This window comes from Panthera tigris, chromosome X (genome assembly GCF_018350195.1).
Source record: "Panthera tigris isolate Pti1 chromosome X, P.tigris_Pti1_mat1.1, whole genome shotgun sequence".
NCBI lineage: Eukaryota > Metazoa > Chordata > Mammalia > Carnivora > Felidae > Panthera > Panthera tigris.
In genome coordinates, this window is record NC_056677.1 from 109,319,425 (window position 1) to 109,336,339 (window position 16,915).

General features: G+C 40.5%; 1 protein-coding gene across 1 annotated transcript in view; it reads right to left on the bottom strand.

The window, feature by feature from the left end:
* USP26 (ubiquitin specific peptidase 26) overlaps positions 1-9,430 on the bottom strand; it is a 54,059-nt gene extending 44,629 nt beyond the window's left edge. Inside the window, exons 1-3 of the mRNA XM_007093589.2 lie at positions 9,343-9,430; positions 5,591-5,686; positions 4,928-4,973 (exon numbers count right to left, since the gene is read on the bottom strand). The gene's annotated coding sequence lies outside the window, so the exon portion shown is untranslated. The remainder of the gene's footprint in view (positions 1-4,927; positions 4,974-5,590; positions 5,687-9,342) is intronic.
* Positions 9,431-16,915: the final 7,485 nt, after the last annotated feature.

Genomic DNA, 16,915 nt, shown 5'->3' on the forward strand with positions numbered 1-16,915 from the left:
CCTTTAGATAGACAAGCACAAAGACATCCACAAAGTGGCCACTGCACCCCATCTTCAATTTTCTTTTAGAGCTCTTATGTTTTTCTGAGCAGTTGTTAGCACCAGTTATTTCTACCATTGCACGATCACATGGTGCTGCTTCGGGATAAACACGGTGAACAGGAAATGGAATGGTGGTAGGTTGGGGGAACTACTGATTTTGTGAGTAAACCTCATGGAGTTATTTTATCCTACAAGATGTCATACTGGTATAAGTTTGATAGAAATAAAAACAAAACACAAACTTCTATTTCCTGACTGGTCTGTGCACTTAGTGAGTAGCTAGCTAAACTCTACTTGGAGGAGCCCTGCACAGAGACACTGTAAGGAATGCATGTTGGCCCCACAGTTGGACAGTGACCAAGGAACAGTCCTTTCTGATTCATGAGAACACCATGAAAAATATGAATTCCTGCAAATTCCTGCATGTGAGGAGTAGAGTTTATCATGAAATGAGAAGAGTCAATGTACTGTTAAGAGAACCCCTCATTTTAATGAAACATTATATCTCTCAATTCTGCCAAGAAATGACAGAACAAAATAGCAGGAAGGGAAGAGATGCTTTTCAGGAGAAGGGTAGTCTTTATGTTATTAAGATGCACCAAGTTACCTTCCACTCTGGGTATATATATATATATAATGAATCCAGGCAAAACACTGACAAGCAGCATTTGGAAATTAGGCAAAATTGATTCCTAGACTCAAGCAAAAGTTCAAGGTGAAGGGGAGAAGGCAAGGAGCAGACTCAAATGGAAAAGAAGTCATTACTAGCTCCTCTGGAATACCAATAAACCTCAGTTTTGTGAAAACATTTTTTTTATGGAATTTCATAAACATCGCCCTGTGGTCCCTTGGCATTTCAACCTAACTACATGTGCAAGTGGAGGGCGTATTTATAGAATAGCCAAAAATTAGAAAGGCTGACAATAGGCAACTGGAGAGTGTTTTTGCTTAACAAAAGAATGAAAATTTTCACTGGTTGAAGTACTCAGTGTGTGTGGGTGGGGGGAGGGGGGGAGGGTGACTTTGTTTTGGTCAAAAGTCCAAGGAAACAGATAGGTTTGGGGGTTTCCTGATGGCTGGGTGCCAGCCATGCCTTTCACTGATAACCAGTTCTCTGCATAGATATTTAAATTAAACAAGCCCTCTCACAGCCAAGGCTTCTAACTGGTTCTAATTAACACTTATGCCAGCTGTGAAAATCTTCGCCTGCAGCCATTTTGTTTGTTTTGTGAATCAAAACAATATATTATTAAAAATGCTTCTCTTCTGTGACTCCTATATATTCTCACTTCCACAAGGATCCGGACAGAGATATAAGCACTTATCAGCCCAGGTGGAAACCGTGAAACTAGATCTGTTGAGATCAAATTTAGAGAAATTACTCTCTGAGCAGCAGGCTGCACATGCCTCTTTGTACACCATGGACAATCCTTTTTTTTTTTTTTATTCGTTCTCTTCCCACCACACTTCCAGCTGGCCTCTCTTGCCTCTAGTGACGTCTTTCCCCAGACATTAATCACTGCATCATCGGCTAAACAAAGATGCAAGCAAGAAGGGCAGAACCTCCACTCTGGACTCTGGCAGAAGCTCACAGGTCTGCTCTTTGGGGATCTAGCAGTCACGAGGCTCTCCCGAGGCACCCATGATTATCCAGAGTCCTTTTACTGTATTCTACCAGACTGACCTGGAGATTCTGCTTGGTCCAGCTACAGTGTGGTAACCTCATCAGCTCCTTCTGGACCTTGGACAGGATTGCTTAAATTGTGTACCTACACATAGACATGTAGCAATGCCTCCTGTCCCTCTTGACACTTCCCCTAAGACCTAAGGTCCTTAACTAGGAGGCAGTTTGTTCCTAGAACCAATTCTAGCCAGTGAGAATGTAAATATCAACAACACAGAGAAAGCCTCTTGCTCACTTGTGTTTATAGATCCATGGGCCGGACCTATAATCAGTCCGCATCAAGCCATGCAAATGAACTACAACTCTCCCTATGAGGATCATGGTCTTCTCACCATCCCTACATATGCTGTTATTGAAGTAGAGGAGCAATACACCTGCAGCAATCATACAACTTTTTAAATGTCACACTGTACAATGCTTTGTGGAGCATTAGGCTTAACAAAAACTAGAATAAAAAAAATTCACTGAATCATGTACACACGCTTCCTAAGTGTGTACATAATATTTGGAAACAAAATGGGAGTCAAATATCTGAATGAGAAAACACAGATTTCTTACCAAAATCCAATGACAAGACTCTCCATCATAACCAGTATGGGTATTTTCACAGAAAGACTGGTTGGCACAAACACCAAAATGTTGGCAGTGCTTATAACTCTATGTAATTGGATCGTCAGTGATTTTTAAATTCTTTCAGTTCTGTGTAAGATCTGACTCATTGGAGTGGAGAGTGTACAGTTCTTCCTAAATCTGCATTCTGTGATGTCATATTTGTAGCTTAAAATTGGCCATGATGGGATATTTTTCACCTCCGAAATTGGAAAGTGCTATATATCAGAGTGTTTTCTCATCTTTTGGAGAGCCAGTTGTTAAACATTTACTAGCATACCACTTTTTGTAGTCTTTAGACCTTCTCTGCATTATAATTACAATTTGAAGTTATTTTTAAAGGAAATAAAATGTGAGTATATTAACCTTTGTGTACATGGTGCTTTTTCATCAAGTGCTAAGAAAATTGATTTTTCCTACATAAAAGACCCATAATCCACATAGACTTGCCATTAAATTTCCAATCTGTCTCCAATATACATATAAGTATGAAAACACATTTAACCTAAGCATGAGTTTGAGGCAGAAAAATCAAACCAAGAATTTATAGCCCATTAAAATTCAAAATAATTAGCAACCATTCACAAGTAGGCCCCAGATGAGTAGAAGGGCAAAAGACTGAACTTGTTAGGATTCAAGAAGCCAGGCTCCACCTTAAGTTTTGAATAGAGTCCCTTTCACTTCTCCTAGGTTCCTAAATTCTGGGGATAATCCATCCAAATGGACATTAACCTTTTTGGATTTCTCTGCCTTGTGACCACTTTTTAAATGCCAAAGCTTAGTGAAATTACCCACTAAACCATTCATTTAGGCCTTCTCCACACCTCCCCCCCTCCCATGAAAAGACTCAAGATGACTGAAATCTGCAGTGGGTACAAATGTGTATGGAATGGGGATGAGGTGGCAGAGTTATAATAAAGTTTCATACCTTTTTTGGACAACCATGTAAGCTAAGGTCACCATCATGTTGCTTAGTGAGGGAACTTGGTTGGCGCTGCGCCACTAAGTGGTTTTGGGTAAAGCTTTTTCTAAATACTTCAGGCCTTAGTTTTTCACTTAATGGGAAATAATAATGACCCCAGGGTCCAGGGCTTTAAAGAAATTTCATCAATTACAGGGATAAATCAAAAGGCTTTGAAATGTCAACGAGCTATGCAACAGCTAGACACTTTAGTTTCCAATCAAAAAGAAATGTGGATTAAAAAAAATGTTTGTTCATATTTGAGAAAGTGGGAGAGGGGTGATAGGGACAGAGGATCCAAAGTGTGCTCTGAGCTGATAGCAGCGAGCCCAAAGTGGGGCTCGAACTCATGGGCCATAAGATTGTGATCTGAGCCAAATTTGGATGCTTAACCGACTGAGCCACCCAGGTGTCCCAGAAATGTGGATTTTTATCTTGAATGGGTGAACTCTAGGTTCCATAATCTTACCAAAATATAACTTGTGCTAATATAAAAGTAGCGGAACCAGAGTTATCTTTTGAGACTAAAAGTTAACAGTCTCTTTGAGATCATCTTAGGATAGTACATATTTATATTGAGCATTTTGTCCCATCTTTCACACTGTCAAGGTTTTCACCTAATCTTAAAAGAACTAATCACAGCCCAGGAGGGACTCGTTATGGGGGAGGAATGAGAGGAGAACTTTCTAGGACTTTCAGTTAACAGGTACCCTCCAGCCTGCACAACTTGACAAATTCTAGGATGTCATTCCGGGTGCTGAGCCAGGTCAGCCTCGGTGTAAGGTGTTCAAATTGGCCAGAAAAGAACCCGGCTCAGCACAAGGAAAATCTCAGGTCCCTGGGCCACCTCTTGCTTCAAAACAAGATCACAGAGGTATAATTTCCAGAGACAAGCCAGTGTAACCTATGAAGAATGCGCTGTGGCTGAGAAAGCAAAGAAGATAATTAAAGGAAGGGGGCAGAAAGGGGGCTACCCCAAGCAGTACAATGTCCTGTTCAGATATATACATTTAGGAAATGGGGGTCTAATTCATTGAGTACCTCCTGTGTGGTTGGTGCATTACAAAAAGTGTCACACTTAATTCTCACAACATCCCTGATGGCAAAGTATGACTGCTGTTTTGCAGATAAGGAAACTGAGGCTCAAAGAGTTAGCTAGGACTAAGAATAGTTATTGATGGGAGGCAGGTTTGAACTGAGGTCTGACTGACCCCAATAGGCAAGCTAGAAAGCACCAAGCCTCAGAGATGCATAATGCAGGCATTTACTCTACAGATGGCAGGAATAAGTACCATTCCTAAGACTTACTGTTCCAGGACTGCAGGGGAAGGTCACATTCCAAAACATATGCCAAAGTGAGCAACACCTCTTAAAGTGTAAACTGTGGTCAGAAGATGCCCCCACTCTGAGGTTTGGTGTTCCCACGTTTTGGAAGTTTCAACCCCAAATGAATATGAAATCTCATCACTCACCAGAAAAAAAAATCCTGACCCACTTACTGCATACCTTGCCAGAAAATTGACAGTTAGCAAAAGTGAAATCAAGTTCAGACACAGAACCTCTACATGTTTTGAAGAAGCACAGTGGGTAACAATCTTGGGGAAACAGCACCAAATAAGGGGAACACTTACCAATCAAGCCTTGTGGTTTGGCCACTATATTGATAGAAACTGTGACCTGGACAGGAACAAAACAGAGGATTATACAGGAGCATTAAATGTAACCCAATCAACATTAGCACTTTTTGTCATGATCAATTCACCCAAGTCCATTCATCCCACTGCACATCTTTGTGTAATGTGACAGGAAAGACAGGGGTCAGGGAGCCTTAGCATGCAAATCTCAAACCTCATCCGTCCACAGCTTCCAGTACCTGAATTCATTGAAAAATTTTTAACAGTGACACAACGTGTTGAAATAATATGTTAGAAGTCAGCTAAGCTGACAGACTATTGCCTCAGAGTGACAATGAGCAGAGTGTCTCTCAGACTCAGAGACAAGAGGCTTACTGTGTATGAAACATGCCATGTGGGGCATGTGGTTCCATCAACGTCTGCAAACCAATAAAATGGCCAACAGTGTATCGAAGAGTAAAGATTTAGACGAGAATTGACCTCTATTACTTTAATTGCAGGCCTATGCCTTCAGGATCCGTACCAAATAAACCTCACAGGGAGGGTTGGCTGGCCGACTACCATTCCCTGCCCCCGACTTGGTCCATAGGTCTCATCTTTCCCTCTTTCTCATAGATAGAGGTTGGCTTTAAAATTATATTCAGATCCATGTTCTCATACCTGTTGAAACAAAGCTAAGCACCCCACTTGGCTTGGACTTCCGAAGTTTGTTTTCTACAATCTAGTTCGTTCCTTCCTTCTGGTGTGTTATGGGATCTGAAAAAAGAATAAAAAGAAAGATTAAAACTCTGGTGTTAAAAAAGTCAAAGTGAAGTTTCTTTAAAATCACAACAGTCTAATTATGCCAAACTCTAACAGTAGCAACCACAGTGTAGAGAACACAAATATGTGTGGGAGAAAAGATGGTCCTGCCTAATAAAGGGTCGTGGTCTCTACCGTGGAGTTAGGCAGCAGTGCCCAGGAGTGACCCTGCCACCATGCCTACCTTTTAAAGACCTGGGGATAACATTTCAACACCATCTTTAATGATGACACGAGGACAGCAGAGGGGGGCCACTCTCTGCCCAATACCCCTCAGCTCATGCTACACAGAGATGCACTTATTCATCTGGCTGGTTCTGACTATGGGTTCTGTTTCCACTTTCTTCACATTACAGGCCCACAGACTGATCAATACTGGACTTTTCTATCACAGGTCCTGAAGGAGGTGATGAATCTGCAAGGAGATCTGCCTGTGGGCAGAGAGTTACTTAACTTGGAAACTCAGGTGGGTGGCTGGGACAACTATACTCTTTCACTTATCCAGAGGAACTTCTGAAAACGGTTGGAGAGGTTAGGATACCCAATCATAAAGAATTAAAGACAATGTAAAACAGCACCTACACTCATCCTGTGGTTACAAGATAAGACTACTGCTTCAGATTTTCGATTGTCCCTTCAAAATGATCCAGTTACTCTGCTTTAATCAAACATCACGGGGGCATTATGAAATGTTAGACTGATAGACAGCATCCCTTAATTACTTTAGGGGTGGGTCTCAAATGAATCAGTTTATTCTATTCAATACCTTGGGCAATAAAACCCTTGGCAGGGCTGTTCACCAGGTTACACAACAGCACTTCATGGTGTATTAGTGTCAGTAGTTGGTAATGCAGTAACTTAGAAAATCATGGACATCAGAATTAAGCTAGTATCATTTAGAGTAATTTCATGAATAATTTCAACCATTAAGCAGCAGCGTTACCGTCTGACACTGAGCACAGCAAGTAACAACGGAAGAAATCTGACAGTTACTAATATTGGCTTTTGTGGATGTGGTGTTTAGAAAATGTCCCCTCCCCCTCTGGGATTCTCTGAGAAAGGTGGATACAATAAAATGCCTTCAAACTCCACACCTGGACCTAAATCCCACAGTTGGAAATTGTTCAAGGGTTAGGGCTCTACTTCAAACAGTAGTATTTGTGAAGCTAGTTAATGTCCCCATTCCCCAAACCTTGGTTCCTCATAGCAACAAAAGCAGAGGCAGCCTTCAATCCTACCAACAATCGATCTTTCTGGTTTCTCAATATAGTCCAGGAAGATAATATTTGGAGAATAACAACGTTCCACCAATAAAGGTATCAATAAGTCATTTACATAATAAACAATATGCACAATTCAAGTCAAAATTAAGGATGAACCAGACAAATTCAACCAGCACCACTTTACCTCAGGCAAGAATCAGGTCCCTCTTGGCGGTTAGGGTTCTCAGATCTTTGAGAGAGACCAGAGTTTTCCTTTCATTTAGTTAATACACATTACATTTCACAAAATAGAAGCATGGATATAAATAAGCCATCTCTGTCCATTTCAAAAGCCTGCACTTGCCATTTAAAGGTTTAACCCAGCTTACTGCAGAGTTAGGCACGCGTGGGCTAGAGGCGGGGCCAGCACGCGCCAGCAGGAGGCGGAGCCTTGTATTCCCGCCAGTTTCGGTGCTAACTTGCTACTAAACAGTGTTGTTTGTTCGTAACCGGAGACCATAGAAATCTGGCTTTTCTGTGGAAAAACACTCGGGAAAGAGGAGCTAGGGGTAAAATTGTACATTCCCATTATGTTAAATACACAATTCTACTGTAAAGTAAGATTCAGAACTACGCAACATGATTTCCAATGGCTGTTCACTTCCAGAAACACAGCAGTCTCGACGTTCCTTTCCAAATTTATACACTGAAATATCTCACATTTGTCAAAGGAAATGCATGCAAAAGACTAGCAGAAATGAATTCAATAACGTGCTATTAAACATCCAATTTTTACAGAAAACAAAATCGCAAACAGCATTTCGTGGTGGCCGGTGACCGGCACTCTGGGGCATCCGTTGTCCTAAAATACACTTTCTGCTACGCAGATTGTGAAAGTGGTGTGCATTTTCACACCGAAAATACCACAATACCTTCCTTCCCTTAGAAAACTCTTTACCCTATTTGCGAATTAAAGATAACACCCAACTCTTTTACACAAAGCTTACGAAAAGGACCAAGAGCTGCTTTTAATGTAATAGATACTAGACCTACAATTTCTCTGTAAAACCAAGTGCCAAACTGTGTTAAATGACCGCCCGGACAAGACCCTCCACTGCATTCACTGTCGTGAAACTTACAGGACTGAGCCAGAGGGTTAAATTCTGCACTTGTAAATTCGGAGCACCTCAAAAAATATATATATGTATATATATATATATATATACACACATATATTATATATATTTTTAATTTTATATATATATTTAATATATATTTTATATATTATATATATTTTATTATATATATTTATACATATATTTACATATATATTTTTTTTTAAGAATTCATGAAGTGAGAAAACCAGGATCCAAACCAAATAAATCTATACCAAATCCGCAAGTATATTACCAACTAAAAGGCACTCGATCTGACCCTTAATTCCCCCACTTCCCGTAAGAGACCCGCGGAGCCCCTGATACCGAAATTTAACAGAACGCAACGAGGCTGAACGAGCAACTGTTCTCCAAAATTAAACGTGGAAGGACACCCAGTATGGGCTGACCGGAGGCTCACGAGCACCCACAGCGTCTGGAAAACACCCGGCGCAAACAAGACCAAACTTGGAAAGCGAGGTGCGGGAAGAAGGGCCAGGCCCGCTCTCGGTTCAATATCACGATAGCAAAATGCAAACCGGCGTTAAGGTTCCCGAAGGCTCTTGGTGTTTAAGGCCGTTAAGGCCGTCAAAGAACAAGTCCTGAGGTGAATCGGATCATCAGTTTGCTCACGTTCAAGTCGACGACACCGCGGGACTTTCTGTTTCTTTTTAAATTAAGCTAGCGTACGACACGAGCGATTCCGAAATTTCACCGCACGAACGATATTTAAGGGGGGGAACCCCCCCCCCCGCCAAATGACCCTGGAAGGAAGCCGCCGCCCCCCCCCCCCACCTGCCCTCATCCCACGCACGATCCCTCAGCGTGTGAAATTTCTCGTCAGGCGGAAAATAACCGAGACAAAGGGACTAGGGCCACGAATCAAACAAATTCACACAGGCAATAAGCACCCCAAAATGCAAAACAGGAGGCAAAACCAGCTCCCAGGCAGCGACGTACGAGGCTGTCCCGCGCCCGCTCAGGCGGCAGCGCCATCTCCTCATTTTTAAGTTTCAAACACCATAGGGAAGCTTGACGCCACATAGAAGAGGGGACCAAGACAAACATCACAGGGCACAATACTGTGCCCAAATTCACCTACGGGACCCACCCTGTCACAGGCCTAAAGCCCGCTAGACTATTAAAATAAATTCTTAATTAGCAAGACATAGTACCACATTTCATACCCCCACCTATAAAAGGTGTACTACAAATAGGCCACTAGCGCGACAATTCAGAATTAAATCAATCTTACGTTCTTCCGATTCTGTGTGGGACCAGCCGCCACGTTCCCTCGCCCCTGAGGAGAAGGACCAACACCAGCCGCACCACACGACCCGAGGCAAAATGGGCACCGTAGCAACCCGTTGGGCCCCTTTTATAGCCAGCCTATGGCTCCGCCCCCAAAGGTCCTGATTGGTTAGTGTGGGAATGATTGACGGGGATGCTATCCACTCACTCTTCTCGATCTGTGGAAAACCTCTATGTTCCAGATGTCAGCTCCTTATTGGTGGGAAGGATTCTCGCTTGGCATTGTTTGTGTTTGAGTCGGGGTTGCGAGAATTCCAAGTACGGAATGAAGTAGCCACTTCAAATTCAAACCAGACTCTCTGATTGGTCCCAGTGTGAATTCAAACAATGCCTCAACCATTTTTTTTTTCTTCAGATTTTCGTGTCACTGCTTCCTTCTGGAAAGTTCTCTCCACCATCTTTGGTCTTGGGATCGAACTCGAACCAGATACTTGATTGGCCGTGGCAGGGAATTCAACCCCTACAGCAAGTATATTTGGGAGTGCTCACTTGGATATCACGTTTACTAAAATTGGGAAAGAGACATAGGGGTGATACCAGGGATCTATGTGGAGTAAAAAGTGAGCCCAAACAGCTGCCCAGCTCACAAATGCACATACGCATCAGGGGTATTAAGTGGGGAGTTGTCGAGTCATTGAACAGCAGATACACAGAATAGGCAACTCCGTAACTGTGCATGGGCGGTTAGGAGAGCATTCACAGAACAGGGAGGATGCGTGTAGGAGCGAGAGAGGCCTGAGGAATGGGATCGTGAAAAGAACTAGGAAATAGCCAGACTAGACTTTGAATTCCTAGCCCTCTAGCGCCAATGTCCATAGTTCAAGCCACTTGTACGAGACTAATCACACCTTTTGTGCGGTTGCCTCTTCCTGGAATGTCCTTTCCCCCCAATGCCCACCCCTCAGGGCCAGCTCAGATGCAGCCTCCTGCATGAAGCCTTCCTGATCCTACTCCCACAGGCAATAGGCTCTCTTCTGCTCTTGTGGGGTGGGGAATATGGGAAAACAGCAGAGCCAGGGTGCAGGGGGATTTTGGGGGCTCTGGAATCAGTCAGCACTGGGCCGGCCCCAAGGCTTGTACCTGGAAGTCTGCACTTGTGTTGTGGTTGTAGAAATTCTGGAGAGTTCAAGGTAAACAATAAAGCAACCCATAGCTGTCTCCTGATTGGACAGAGCAGTTTAAATGAAAACTACAAGTTGAAAGTAAACTTGATGAAGAAAGTAATAGGCAACAGCTACTGGGATTAGTCAAAACTAGGAAATCAACCTACATGGTAACCATATTTCAGGCTGAACAGGAAAATACTACCAAGACAGGACACTGGCAAGGTGGAGCGAGTGAGACAAGGAAACCAGGCAAGTGCACACCTGTGGTTAGGGGGTATGAAGGGGATGGTATGCTTTGCAATTTTGGTTCTTTCTACCTGAGTCTTCAGAGGCCTCCAAGTGAAGAAAACCTAGAAAAAGTGAAATCCTCATCCCTTGGAGGCCCAAATTACGTGATGAAAAGTGGTTGGCCAAAGTGTGGTTCCTAAACTGCCAGAATCCATATCAGTAGGGGAGCTGCTTTTTTGTTGTTATTGAAGTGGGATTCACATAACATAAAATTGACATTTTAAAGTGAACAGTTCAGTGGCATTTAGTACACTCACAATGTTGCGCAACCCCCATCTCTGTGTAGTTCCAAAACATCTTCATCAGCCCCAAGGAAAGCCAGTACCTGTTAAGCAGTGGCTCCCCATTTCCCCTGCCCCCAGCCCCTGGCAACCACCAATCTGCTTTCTGTCTGCATGGATTTGCCTGTTCTAGACATTTTGTATAAATGAGATCACACAACACATGACCTTTTATGTCTGGCTCCTTTGACTTAGCTTACTGTTTTTGAAGTTCATCTACGTTGTAGTCATTAGCACATATTCTTAATTATTGGTTTATGCTTCTAAATCAGATAGGAAAAAAAATAAAGCTACAAACAAAAAGAGTACATGTATACTTTCTTTGATCTCTTTACTGATGCTTTTATTTCTCATGTGAATTCAAGTTATTGCCTGATATCTTTTAATTTTAGCATAAAGAACTGCCTTTGTATTTCTTGTAGAGCAGGTTTGCTAGCAACAAATTCTTTGTTTTTGTTTATCTGGGAATGTCTTAATTTCTCCTCCGTTTTTTGTTCTTCTTTGTTGTAGTGGAGGAAGCATAACTTAAATTTAACACTTTAGCCATTTAAAAGCATACAATTCAGTGGCATTAAGTACATTCATAATGTTGTGCAACCATCACCACTATTGAGTTCCAAACTTTTTTTTTATCATCACATGCAAAAACTCGGTACCTATTAAGCAATCACTCTCCATTGTATGTTACTGAAATTTAGTTGGTATTAATCAGAACTATATTGTTATAAGCTAAGAGGTTAATTGTAATCTCCAGGGCAACCACTAAGAAAGTAACTAAAAAAATATGTGGTAAAAGAAGTGAAAAGGATTTAAATGATGTATACTAGAAGATGTCTATTTCATACAAAAGAAAACACAATAGAGGAATAGAAGAACAAAAAGGCGGAAAGGCATATAGAAAGTAAATACAAAATGAAAAATATATATCCTAACTTACAAATAATTAAGGTATTTGTAAGTGGATTAAACATTGCAATAAAAAGGCAAATATGGGCAAAACAGATTTTAAAATGACCTGACTAGGGGCGCCTGGGTGGCTCAGTTGCTTAAGCGTCCAGCTTCGGCTTAGGTCATGATCTCACGGTTTGTGAGTTCAAGCCCTGCAATAGGCTTTCTGCTGTCAGCACTGAGCCTGCTTCAGAGCTTCTGCCCCCCCCCCTGCCCCTCCCTCACTCTCTCTTTGTCTCTCAAAAATAAATAAGCATGTTTAAAAAGAAAAAATATAAGGAGTTCTTCTAAAAATAAAAAGGAAAAAGAAAAAAAATTATTACAAGAAATGAATTTAAAAATCTGTAGGATACAAAAATCAACTGCATTTCTATAAGCTAGCAAAAAATAATCTAAAAATGAAAGATGAAAATTCCATTGAAAGTAGCATTTAAAAAGAGTAAAATACTGGGGTGCCTGGGTGGCTCAGTCGGTTAAGTGTCTGAATTCGGCTCGGGTCATGATCTTTTGGTTCATGAGTTCAAGCCCCGCATTGGACTCTGTGCTGACAGCTCAGAGCCTGGAACCTGCTTCGGATTCTGTGTCTCTCTCTCTCTCTCTCTCTCTCTGCCCCATCCTCACTCTGTCTGTCTCTCTCTCTCTCTCAAAAATAAACATTAAGAAATTTAAAAAAAGAATAAAATACCTAGGAACAAATTTAACAAAAAGTGAGATACTTGTATAGTGAAAGCTGTAGTACATTTTTGAAGTAATCTCTATACCCAACATGGGGCTCAAACTCATGACCTTAAGGTCAAAAGTCATATGCTCTACTGACTGAGCCAGCCAGGTGCCCCTGTAATATATTTTTGAAGGAAATTAAAGATGGTCTAAATAAATGGAAACACATTCCATGTTCATGGATTGGAAAACTTAATATTTTTAATCCCCAAATTGATCTACAGATTCAATGCAATCACTATCAAATTCCCAGTGATTATCAAATTCCCAAGCTATTTTTTCCCTCACAAACTGACAAGCTGATTCCAAAATATCTATGCAAATGCAAGGCACCCAAAACAGTCAATATATTCTTCAAAAAGAACAGCAAAGTTAGAGGACTGACACTTCCTGATTTCAAAACTTAATGAAAATCTACAGTAACCTAGACTATGTGGTACTGACAAAAATATAGACATATAGAGTAATGGAATGGAATGGAGAGTACATAAATAAATCCGTATAACCATGGTCAATTGATTTTTGGTAAAAGAGCCAAGACCATTCAAGGATGAAAGAGTAGTCTCTTCAACAAATGATACTGGAATAACTGCATACCCACATTCAAAGTAATAAATTTGTACTCTTATTTCACATCATATACAACAATTAAATCAATATAGATCAATAACCTGAAAGTAAGAGCTAAAATGATAAAATTCTTAGAAGAAAACATAGGTGTAAATCTTTATGACCTTGGATTAACAATGGTTTCTGAGTTACGAAACCTGAAGCACAAGCCTACGAACCAGATAAACTGGACTTTATCAAAATTAAAAACTTTTCTGTTTCGAGAAAGACAGATACCATATGGTTTCACTCTTATGTGGATCCTGAGAAACTTAACATAAACCCATGGGGGAGGGGAAGGAAAAAAAAAAAAGAGGTTAGAGTGGGAGAGAGCCAAAGCATAAGAGACTGTTAAAAACTGAGAACAAACTGAGGGTTGATGGGGGGTGGGAGGGAGGGGAGGGTGGGTGATGGGTATTGAGGAGGGCACCTTTTGGGATGAGCACTGGGTGTTGTATGGAAACCAATTTGACAATAAATTTCATATATTAAAAAAAAAAAAACTCTTCTGTTTCAAAAGACACTATCAAGAAAATGGAAAGATATCCCAGAGAGTGGGAGAAAGCATTTGCAAATCATATAACATGACATTGCATATCATATTTTTGATAAACAAATTGATCCAGAATATATAAACAACTCTTGCAACTCAATGATAAAAAGAGAAATAACCAAATAAAAATGGGCAAGGGAGACATTTCCTCAAAGGATATATACAAATGGCCAAAAAGCACATAAACAGATGTTCAACACCATTAGTCATTAGGAGGATGTAAATCAAAACCACAATGAGGTACCATTTCGTACTCACTAGGATGCCTAGAATCATAAAGGTGTATATATTATATATACCATATTAATATACATAACATAACATATATTATATTATGATATATTATATATATTATATAATATATATAATGGAATATTACTTGGTAATCAAAAAGAATGAAATCTTGCCATTTGCAACAATGTGGATGGAACTAGAGTCTATTATGCTAAGTGAAATAATTCAGTCAGAGAAAGATAAGTATCATATGATTTCACTCATATATGGAATTTAAGAAACAAAACAGATGAACATAGGGGAAGGAAAGCAAAACTAAGATAAAAACAGAGAGGGAGGCAAACCAAAAGAGACTCTTAAATAACAGAGAACAAACTGAGGATTGCTGGAGGGGAGATGGGTGAGGGGGATGGGCTAAATGGGTGATGGGCACTGAGGAGGGCACTTGTTGGGATGAGCACTGGGTATTGTATGTAAGTGATGAGTCACTAAATTCTACTCCTGCAACCATCATTATACTTTATGTTAAGTAACTTGGATTTAAGTAAAAATTTAAAAAAATTTTAAAAAGACATGGAAACTAGTGTTCAATGAGGTTGTGGAGAAATTAGAAACCTCATACATTGCTGGGGGGAATGTAAAATGGCAGAGCTGAATTGGTAAATTTTATGTTTTGTGAAGTTTGCCCTAATAAATGAATAAATATAATACACACACACACACACACACACACACACACACACACACACTTTCCATTATGTTCCTGAGAATAAGCTTAGTGATCTCAAGATGAGAGATCCCTATTTGTTCTTGTCTTTTAATAGAAGGCAGGTAAGAGTTGATCTGCAAGTTCTGGCTCAACCCAGAAGCAGGTATCTCAGTGGCCATGCTTCACCAATTCTGTGCTTTCTGAACATTCATTAATTTTTGCTGTCAACCTAGTGGCCTTGACCTATGTCCTCTTGTACTACCTCGACAGGGTTTCGATCCATAGCCTATTGCTAACCAGCTTAGTGTCTTTGGATTGATTAACTCTTTGAAGGCAGAAGGGAAGAGACACATTCAGAGCAGTCTGTGTCTTCAGTGATTTTAAAAAGAATATAAATGTCCTTTTTAACTGTGTCTATACCTCTAATCTGTACAGTCCCTGGGACACACACACACAAAAAGAACACAATAAATGTCTATCAAATAAAATAACTTAATCTACACAAAAGCCCAATGATTTGGATATCATTACTTCTATATTACCGATGAGGTCTTCTGGTTTCTTCATTGGTAAATGCAAATTTATTAATACTCACCTCACTGCATTTTGTTGCGTCTGTTCATTATATCCATCATAAGAGACAGTATAATATTGTAGAAAGAGCGTTGGTTTTGTATCAGTAAGTTACGAGTTGGTGGGTCAGCTGAACTATATACCGTGAACATGGGCAAATGGCCTCTGAATTTCAGTTTCCTCAGCTGTTAAATTAAATGTTATGTATAATGCTAAATTATAAATTACATTACATATAATGAAGCATTATATATTATATGTAATATAATACAGATTATATCATTTTATATATATATATAATTTTTTTTTTACACTTCAGCAAGTGGCTATTGCTTTTTTGGGCTTCTTGCTCATTCTCTCTCTCACTTTTTTTTTTTAATTTTTTTTTTTAAATGTTAGCATTTATTTATTTTTTTAACGTTTTATTTATTTTTGAGACAGGGAGAGACAGAGCATGAACAGGGGAGGGTCAGAGAAAGGGAGACACAGAATCCGAAACCGGCTCCAGGCTCTGAGCTGTCAGCACAGAGCCTGATGCGGGGCTCGAACTCACAGACCGCGAGATCATGACCTGAGCCCAAGCCGGCCGCTTAACCCACTGAGCAACCCAGGCACCCCATCTCTCTCTCACTTCTAAACAATGTATTGTCCAGGGCTCAAGCCTTGCGACTCTTCTCTATCTACTCTTATCCATGTATTGATATCATGGCTTCAATACTATATATAAAAATATATTTACATATATAACATGTGCATATGTATATGTGTACATATATTCATATACATGCATATAAACACTTAACAACCTAACAGTACCTAACACATAGTGACTAGTTGAAAAATTGTATCCATTCTTTTAAAAAATTTTTTTTAATGTTTATTTATTTTTGAGAGACAGAGACAGAGCACGGGTGGGGAAGGAGCAAAGAGAGGGAGACACAGAATCTGAAGCAGGCTCCAGGCTCTGAGCTGTCAGCACACAGCCCAACACAGGGCTCGAACTCACAAACCGTGAGATCATGACCTGAGCCGAAGTCCGAAGCTTAACTGACTGAGCCACCCAGGTGCCCCTGTATCCATTCTTAACTAAATGATAGTTATAATTACAGATAAAGCATCTGGCTCAAAAACAGGTGCCAGAAAGTTCCTTCCCTCCTTTCCTGGTCTTAATTTGGTTCCCATGCACTTATAGTTTCCTTCTACCAGCATGTACCCCCGAATTTCTTTTTCTCTGGAACACCCTCTGTTCCCTCTCACTCTCATCTAATCCTTGCAACCTTGGCCTTCCTAATAAATACACTCTATCAAACATGCACTTCTCTGCATCAGCCTTCTGGGTTATTTGACACTGGGCACAAATCATGGTCCATGATCAGCCCTTTGCTGCCCTCACCTGGCCTATTCCAGTGTCTGTTACAGTTGACAGATGACCACTGGTCAGCAGAGACTCAGCTCTGACCTAGTTCTGACAAGGAGTTCACAGCAATAACTCCCCA